Source organism: Nicotiana tabacum, chromosome 18 (genome assembly GCF_000715075.1).
Source record: "Nicotiana tabacum cultivar K326 chromosome 18, ASM71507v2, whole genome shotgun sequence".
Taxonomy (NCBI): Eukaryota; Viridiplantae; Streptophyta; class Magnoliopsida; order Solanales; family Solanaceae; genus Nicotiana; species Nicotiana tabacum.
In genome coordinates, this window is record NC_134097.1 from 159,745,027 (window position 1) to 159,754,596 (window position 9,570).

A 9,570-nucleotide genomic window follows, 5' to 3' on the forward strand; every position below is an offset into this window, starting at 1 on the left:
TTGAAATACACACATTCAAATTGAAATAAACAGATACAATTCTTAACATCTCATAACGTGCCCCACTTTCCACTTGTGTTGTAAATTATTAGATCATTTGCTCAAGGCGGGGCTTGACCCGGATGACCTCCCAATGTTCGATACATCCTTTCCAAATCCACTGCTAGATGACGGGCAAAGGTGGGTACATGCTCTGTAAACCTTTCATAATCCATTCCTTGGCAGTTTACATAACTTTGAGAGGTGTAGACCGCCAGGTCGTGGATCTGTGCCCTGAAATCTTGGAGATGTTGGCCTTGATTCTGCAACTGCTGCTGGCGAGTGGTGGCTATATCTCGGATACGGCCTTCACGATCTAGGGCTGACTCTAATAGAGCTCGGAGTCTAGCCTGCTCTAATCTCATCTGCGCTCTTTCTCTAGCAGTGTCCGCTTGTTGATGCTCTCTGTACCTTCTTGCCTCTTCTAGTTGTGCACGAAGTTGGTCTTCTGATCGTATCCAATGGTCTTTTTCCTTCTTGAATTGTGCCCTGTCTTTCTCGGATTGCCTATCTTGGCGTTCCTTATCAGATCTGGCTTCTTCGTTTAATTGTTGGATCCTTTCTTTTGCTTTACTCAATGCCCTTTCTTTTGCAGAAAGAACGGAATCATAATCTTGCATTCTTTCAAAAAGATTGGCGATGATTTTTTGATCCTTCCAATTCCTCGCTGGCATTTCAGAAGCCTTTTTCATTCTCAGAAATCGAGCATGAAGACTTTCATTCTCGCAGGCTAGACTCTTCTTCTCGCCTTCAGCTTCTTGTGCTTGCAAAATCCTTCTCCAGACTGAGGTTCCTTAGATTTTCCTTTAGGGCATGGATAGTTGCTTTGTACCCCTTCTCTTTTTCTCCCCAGATCAACCGCTCTTGGATTTTATCATTAAAGTTTTGAATATGGGGTCTTTTAGTTGGCCTTCTTAGCTCAGGTTCTGGTACATCATCCACGCGAGACCGTTTCTCGAACCACCTTGCATATCCAGGATTTATCTCACCCTTTGTAGTGTCTGGGACTTGAGTATCGCTTTTCAAGTATCGACATCCATTCCACATCTGCTGAAGTAACGCCTCAGGAATAGTGGCCTCTGGGTGTAATTCGATTTCTTGCGTACTCAAATCTTCATCATTGGGAACTACTTGATATCTTCCTAGTTGTCTTAGGACTCTCAATGGCGCATACGGCTGGATGCTTCTCAATCCCAATAGTAGCAGATAACTATTTGAGTTTGACATATGTATCACTTCCCTCATCGGGAGCCATCCCAGAGTCCATTCAATTTGATTTGTCGTTAGAGCCCTTAGCCGAGATACCCATGTTTCTATCCCTTCTGGAACCTGATAATTTTTCACTCTTTCCTCATAACCTTCGATGTAATTATCGTTGCTTGGCCCATACTGTATGATCTTGGGTTGTTGTTGGAGATGTTCAATCAGCCACATTTGCAACAAAATTTTGCATCCTTCGAAGACTTTCGCTCCTGCTTTACATAAAGTCAAAGCCCGATAAATGTCTGAGAGAATGATGGGGACAAGGGTGTGGTTTTCCTTGGTGGTGAGGATTTGCACAACTTTTGCGGTGCGAATATCGATTGTTCGTTCTTTGTTCGGGAAGACCATGATTCCTAGAAAAGCCACCATGAAGGCGAAGCGACGGTGAACCTGCCATGCGTCTTTGTCTTGTTTGTTAGTAAGGCCTTTCTCATGAATTTCGAACCCATCTGACTTTCCGAACCTTGAATACAAAAAGTTGAAAGAACAACATCCGTTGACGACATTGTTTTTCCTGATTTGACTGCTGATGTTCAGAAGACCGAAGAATCGATGTACCGAGGGAGCCTTTGTGAATATCAAGCTTTGATTCCTTAAACTTTCGTCAAAACCAGCATATCCAGCTACCTCCTCTAATGTAGGAGTGAGCTCGAAGTCAGAGAAACGAAAGACATTGTGAACAGGGTCCCAAAAAGTTACTAATGTCGCAATCAGATCATCACAGGGTTTAACTTTCATAATATCCGGGAGATTTCCCAAATGCTTGATGACCCACTTTTGACCATCTTCGCCTAATTCACACCACCACATTTGAAGCTGGAATAGAAACTCTTCTGTATTTGCGGATGAGGGGTTTTGTGTGGTGCTCATTTTGTATCTGAAATTTAATTTAATAAAGTCAAGACTCATTTTGAAAACATACTCTAATCATTTTCAGTCAAAACTATTTTCAAGATTTAAACTATTTTTGGGAATTTTCAAACTATTTTCAAGATTAAATACCTTTCAAGATTAAATACCTTTATTTCAAGATTTGAAAACTATATTTTACCTTTTTATTTTTAATTTTTATTATTTTTTCATTTTTTTATTATTTTTTTTTATTTTTTATATTATTATTATTATTATTATTATTTTAAAAACAACCCATTTTATTCTTCAGTTCTTACCATGATTTCATTTAAGCCGGTCAGCAAGCATGTTCGAGGCAACTGAATACACATATAGCAAGTAGGATGCATCAGGATGGTCTTTTTATTTCGGGTTCACCTGTCCTAGACAGACCCAACCCCTGTGTTGAGTCCCCTAAGTCAAATGCACATGATGCAAATAAACGTTCCTACTAGAGATCCGGTACATGGCTGAGTTATTCTAAGTGTAAAACCTAAGGTTGATTGTTCTAAACCTGGCTTACCCAAACGGACAGTTTGAGCCGAAGCGGGGGCAACGTACCGGGAGCACGAAAGTCTGCCCGACCTAGTCACTTGTCCCAACTCCGTCTTATTTGGTATGACTTTAACAGAAAGGTGGGTCACGCGCACGTGTACACCATAAATTCAGAAGACTCAGAAAGAAGGGGTTTCGTAACAGTTGTATATATTCATCATTCAAATAATATTAAAGCGGTAAAAGCATCATTTAGCACATTAGGCATATATCGTGTAAAAATCAGATAATAAATAAAGCCAACTATAACAATTATTCTAAGCTCGAATTCTTAACCCTGAACCAGTGGTTCTGGGTGTAAATTTCAGATCCCCAGCAGAGTCGCCAGAGCTGTCACACCTCCTTTTTCCGCACCCGCGAAGGCGCAAGGGAGTTTTTTCCAATTAAAGGACAATCGAAACGGGATTGGTTTAATTATTTCAGAGTCGCCACTTGGGAGATTTAGGGTGTCCCAAGTCACCAATTTTAATCCCGAATCGAGGAAAAGAATGACTCCATATTACAGTCTGCATACCAGAAATCCGGATAAGGAATTCTGTTAACCCGGGAGAAGGTGTTAGGCATTCCCGAGTTCCGTGGTTCTAGCACGGTCGCTCAACTGTTATATTCGGCTTGATTATCTGATTTTATACAAGTGTGAACTTATGTGCAAAATTTAACTTTTAACCGCTTTTACCATTTACTGTTATTTTATAGGACTTGCAACGTTGTGAAAACATATCTCGAACCACGTTACATCAATGCACCCGTGGTTATTGACATATCTCGACTCGGTTGAGATTTGGATTTGGGTCACATAAATGGGCACCCGAATTTAGGGAGATATCATTATTAAAGTCGCGCCTAAAGCAACTAGCGTGTTGTTATTTTGGGGAGAGCCATGAGATTCGCTTAAACGGCATATCCCGGATTCTAAGTATTTTATATGTATACATTCAGAGGGCCCCGCACTTTGTACATTTTTGTTTGTCGAGGCTCGTCTCATTCCTTATGAAAAGAATTTGCAACGTCATGGAAATGCATCTCAGACCACGCTACAATCAGTGTACCCGTGGTTAGAGACACATTTCGATTCCGTTGAGATTCGGATTTGGGTCACATAAATGTGCACCCGAGTTTAAGGAGATAACATTATTAAGTACGCGCTTAAAGAGACTATCGCGTTATTATTCTGGGAGGGCCGTGAGATTTGCTAAACGACCCATCCTGAAAAATGAATGCTTCGATAATATACATTTAACGAGGGCCCCGCAGCTTGCGCGTTTTTATCTATTTGTCGAGGCTCATCTCGTTCTTATTTTAAAAGGGTATCCTATAGCAACTACGTTTCTTGTCGCGTTTGTCTCCACTAATCGAAAACAGTAGATAGTCCTAATTAATTACATGCTTGCAAGTTATCTATAATAGAATCCCGAATGCTTGCGCAAAATCAGAAGCACGGCCACGTACACAGTCAGCCGAGCAAAATTAAAGGCCCAAATCCAGCCCATGCGTGATGGGCCAGACCTGGGCCATTGTTTGTCCAGTGCAGGCCTACTTGGTCTGTTTTTACCTGGGCTCGACCTTCGTGGGGGTCGAGAAGTGCATACTTGCGCCGTTTATTTTAAGGCAATGGTTTGCCCATTACAAGGAGGCAATTTATCAAATGGACATGAAATTAACTAACATGGATTGTTCTATGCATTTAAGGACATGCTAACCATATAAAACCTAAGATACAACCTACTGCATTGGGGACACTTTTATCTATCAGCCTACGTATACAAACTAACATTCAATCACCATGTATTGATATCTACTGGGCACGCAGGCTACCTTCAGTATCTAAACAAGAATGTAAACTATTATACATTACATGAGGTTCAATATAACAGTTTATGTATGAAATAAACAATTTCAGCTCTTCTCTTTTATATTCATGCTCAAACTTTCAAGTTACATTGGCACTATTAGTCGTGTACCTGGTATAGCAAAGCAGAAGAAGAAGGAGAATTGCCAACTGAGTAGTATGCAGCAAATACAGCAACAGCAGATAAACAGCAACAACACAGCAACAAACCGACAACCACAAGTGTTTTCCACAGCCCACAGACAACCAGCAATAATTCCCAGAACAAAGAAAACCAGCAAATAGTCGAGCACCAAACAAACAATCCCAGGAAAGAGTAATGAAACAATAGAAGTAACAGAGTGTTCAATGCAGCAACACCAGCAGTTCAACAATCACAAGCAGCTCAGTCAGTGCAAACAACAGAACTTGGCCAAGACAGCTTGACCAATATGAACTCTTATACAACTTTCGGACAGTGTTTGGTTACAAGTTTACTGGAAACTATCTTATGTTTTTCAGTTTTCTTTAAACTCACAGGACCTCTCTCAAGACTAAAATTTCCAGCCCCTTTTAAGTTCTCAAATGGCCTATTTATAAGCCAAACAACCAGTGCAGTCAAGCTGCCTGGATTCTGCCAATTTGCAGACTGCCCATACCCTTTAAACCCATGCCTAAGCATCTTTTGATGTCAGCCATTTGTTCCCCACGCCTGGCTTATTCTTTAATCAAGATTTATGGGCTCATTTTAGTATTCATTTTAAACCCCATACTCCTGTGTCTTGTTCCCCATTGGTATTAGTTTAATCCCACATTAGTACCCTACTTGTCAGCTCATTTAAACTAATCTTTTCTGTCCTTTTCAAACCCCAGACTACCCCTGTTTAACCTTGATTATTACTGCCCTGCCCATTGCAGTATCAGGGCATTTTGAACTCTTGAAAGTTCAAATTCAGGACTGCCCTGGACTGAACCTTTTCAGTCATTTTTGCAATGTAAACAAACCCATTCCAGACGATGCCGGGCATTCAGTCAGTGACAAGGTTCAATTAGTCATGTGAAATTATTAGCTCATTTGATCCATTAGTTATAGAAAACTAATCGACGACGTTTATCGAGTCGACTATACTAAATATAACAGGTAATAATCAGTCGCTCATATAAACAACACGTACAGGGTCCCGAATGACTTAAAACATTTTTGTTCAATTGCTGGGAACCTATATGAGTTAACTTATTTGACGATTAATCTAATTGACGAGCATGTATATCACAGGATACATTCAAATCACACACAGAAAACAATCGACCAAATAAAAGGTCTTTGACAGAGATGGAAGGAATCAGAAAAATAACAAAAGGAACAAATAAACACAACGAAACATGCTGACAACTTAATTAGAACTAAACAAAGGGAAAGGAAAACTTACCGAAAAATGTTTAAACCAAACAGCCAAATCTGACTCAACTTTGACCATTTGAGGCCGAACAAATTTTAACCAGGGTGTTCTCACATGAGAACACCTTGGTTAAGATCCATTAAACCTCAAACCCTTGTTAAGGCCGGCTGGATTCCAAGGCTATCCGTGTTCTAGGTTTTGGATTTTCAGATCTGGTTTTTTAGGAGTTGTGGGTAGATTCGGACCAAACCAAGCTTGGTTTGGTCACGAGGAGGTCAGGGTACTGTCTAGTGTGAATCTAGGGTGGTTTGGTATAGATCGAGTCTTGTCTCGAATCTTCAAATGAAGATTCGAGAAGGTGGGGGAGGATTCGAGGCTAGGGGGTAACAGATATGGGTTCGGGGTGGTGAGATACATCAAGGGTGTTAAGGGGGTGGTCACCGGCGTTCATGCCGCCGGGTTCTGGTGGAATGGAAACCAGGGCGGCTGCTAGGGTTTCGGGGGGTTCGGGGTTTGGTGGAGAAGATGAGTGAAGGGGGGTTCGGATAGGGGGCGTGGGGTACGATAGAAGTCTTATATACGGGGAGACTTATTCAATCCTGGCCGTTGGATTGATTACAATTGATGGCCAGGATTGGGGAAGCTTAACCATACGGTGCCGTTTGGTTAAGTAGGGGGTCGGTTAAAATGGGAACGGGTCGGGTCATGAGGGCCAATAAAGGCCATCGGATCAATGGAAATGAATGGCTCAGATTAACCGTCCCTGAAACGACGTAGTTTTGGTGTTGAACTACGTCGTTTTGATGGCCTGGGGAATGGGTCGCTTGGGCTGCTGACTTGGGCTGCTTTTGGGCTTAGAATGTTCAAAACAAACAGGCCCAAGTCCGGTTAATCTTGCACTCTTTTCTTTTTGTTCTTTTTTTCTAACTTTAAAAATTAAATAAATAAAAATAATAAAAACTGACATTAAAACAATCATTAATTTAAACCTTTAACACAGTTATCACACACATATTGAAATATTTAAGTAGGTTTAAATCACAACCTAGATGCATTTCATATTTTTTGTGGATTTTCTTTTAACGGCCGAATTATGGTTTAATTACCATGACATACATATTTTGTATTTTGTTTGATAATAAAATAAAAAAAATGGACAGAACTACAAATGACTAACAGCACACGTCACGAAAAAAAACATTGTATAGCGAAGTCATTTGTCACTATTTTTATTTTCTTTAGGAGCGATTGCTCGTAAAGCAAAAATCACGTGCTTACAATACGCACCTATAAACAGTTCATAATTGAGTTTAAATCGGCATATTTTTCATATGGCCCTAACTTGACGAAACGTCCGTAGAACTTTGTAAAAACGATCATAAAAGAGTCCCAAGATGATTACCTTGGAAAATCAAGTATAAAGCCTGAAGAATCAGTCAGAACAACAAATTCCTATCTTCCAAAAATAGCTCCAAATACAGCTAATAAAAGGGGAAAACGATTGCAAAGCGTAGAGATTGAGTTTCTAGGCACGGGGACAAACTTTAACGGTAGAAATCGTTAAAACGTACCTTAATCACTCAAGAACACCATGGAACCCTCTATTCAGCTTCCTCACCATTTTGGGATGAAAATGAAATATTTTGGGGTCTTACAAGTCGGATTTGCCGACTTATACCACTTGTTTGACCCGACTCGGTTCGCGACCCAGTTTCAGCCTGGACAGTCCGGGGTAAAACAGTCATAACTTTTTACTCCAATGTTCGTTTGATGTGAGGTTTTTTTGGTTGCGAACTAGACTTGTATACCTTCGATTAGATAGGTTGTGGGTCCCATAACTTATTATATATTGGGAGAAATGATCTGATATATTTTACCCAAAGTTTTGAAAAATTATTAGAGAAATTTACGATAACCTTTGCCGACCTTTATTTCTCAACTTGCTTGACTCCAAAACTTAACATGTGACCCGTGTGATATTATAATATCTCATAACACACTATTCTTAGCATATTATACACTCTTAGTCTTATCCCACAGGTACAAGTTAACTTAAACCTTCCGAACGCGCGGGGTGCTACCCGAGCCATTTCTTTAACTACGAACCTTTGTTTAAAGGATTCCTTTGACCTAAAGCTTTAGTTAGTTCCTTGATATTACCGCACATTTTCAGTCTTATTATCCCAATGTGCTATAGCCAATCGTATATACCTAATATAACTATGCCACGTTACGTATATTACGTAAGAGAAGAGAAACAAAATGCATGGGGTCTCACAGTCTACCCCCCTTAAGAACATTCGTCCGCGGATGGGTCAAGTCAATTCCTTGGTTTCATTTTTTCCCGCTAATACGTTATTTGCGAGGCTATATTTGTTACATTTGCAAAGCATAAATCAAATTCTAAAGATTCCAACTACTAGACTTCGTATAGCTATCTCGCAATAAGAAATTTAAATTGCACTTTCTTGTCATTTAAAAATCCAATTAAGTGTTGTAAAGAAATAATTGCCAATTACTTAAATGCGACTCACCTTAAGTCGTAAATAGGTAGGGGTACTTCTTCCTCATTTCCTCCTCAGCTTCCCAGGTCATTTCCTCGATGTTGTTATTTCGCCATAACACTTTCACGGAAGCCACTTCTTTAGTTCGAAGCTTTCTTACCTGCCGATCTAAAATAGCTACTGGTACCTCTACGTAAGATAAGTCTTTAGCAATGTGAATATCCTCAATGGGCGTAATACGTGAAGGATCTCCAATACACTTCCGCAACATACATACATGAAACACAGGATGGACTGCTCCCAATTCTGAAGGCAAATCAAGCTCGTACGCCACCCTACCAATCCTCCGAATAATCTTATCCGGTCCAACATACCTGGGGATGAGCTTCCCCTTTTTTCCAAATCTCATGACGCCCTTCATAGGCGATACTTTCAGGAAAACCCAATCTTCTACATCAAACTCTAAGTCTCATCGTCGAACATTTGCATAAGACTTCTGCCAACTTTGTGCTGTACGCAGCTGGTCTCTAATAAGTTTTACCTTTTTCATTGCTTGCTGGACTAAATTAGGACCTAGCAACTCTGCTTCCCCGACCTCGAACTAATCGATCGGCGACCTACACTTCCGCCCGTATAGTGCTTCGTAAGCGCCATCTGAATACTAGCTTGGAAGTTGTTATTATAAGCGAACTCAATAAGAGGTAGATGATCATCCCAACTTCCTTTAAAATCTAGCACACAGGCACGTAACATATTCTTAACTGTCTGAATAGTACGCTCTGCATGTCCATCAGTTTGCGGATGAAAAGTTGTGCTAAGATTTACCTACGTGCCTAGACCCTTCTGAAAAGATTTCCAAAAATGTGTTGTAAATTGAGCCCCTCGATCAGAGATAATAGATAATGGTACCCCATGAAGGCGCACAATCTCCCGAATGTAAAGCTTGGCATAATCCTCGGTTAAATATGTCGTCCTGACTGGCATAAAATGAGCAAATTTTGTAAGCCTATCAATAATTACCCAAATAGAATCATACCTCCATGGAGTGCGAGGCAAACCGGTGATGAAGTCCATATTTATCATGTCTCAT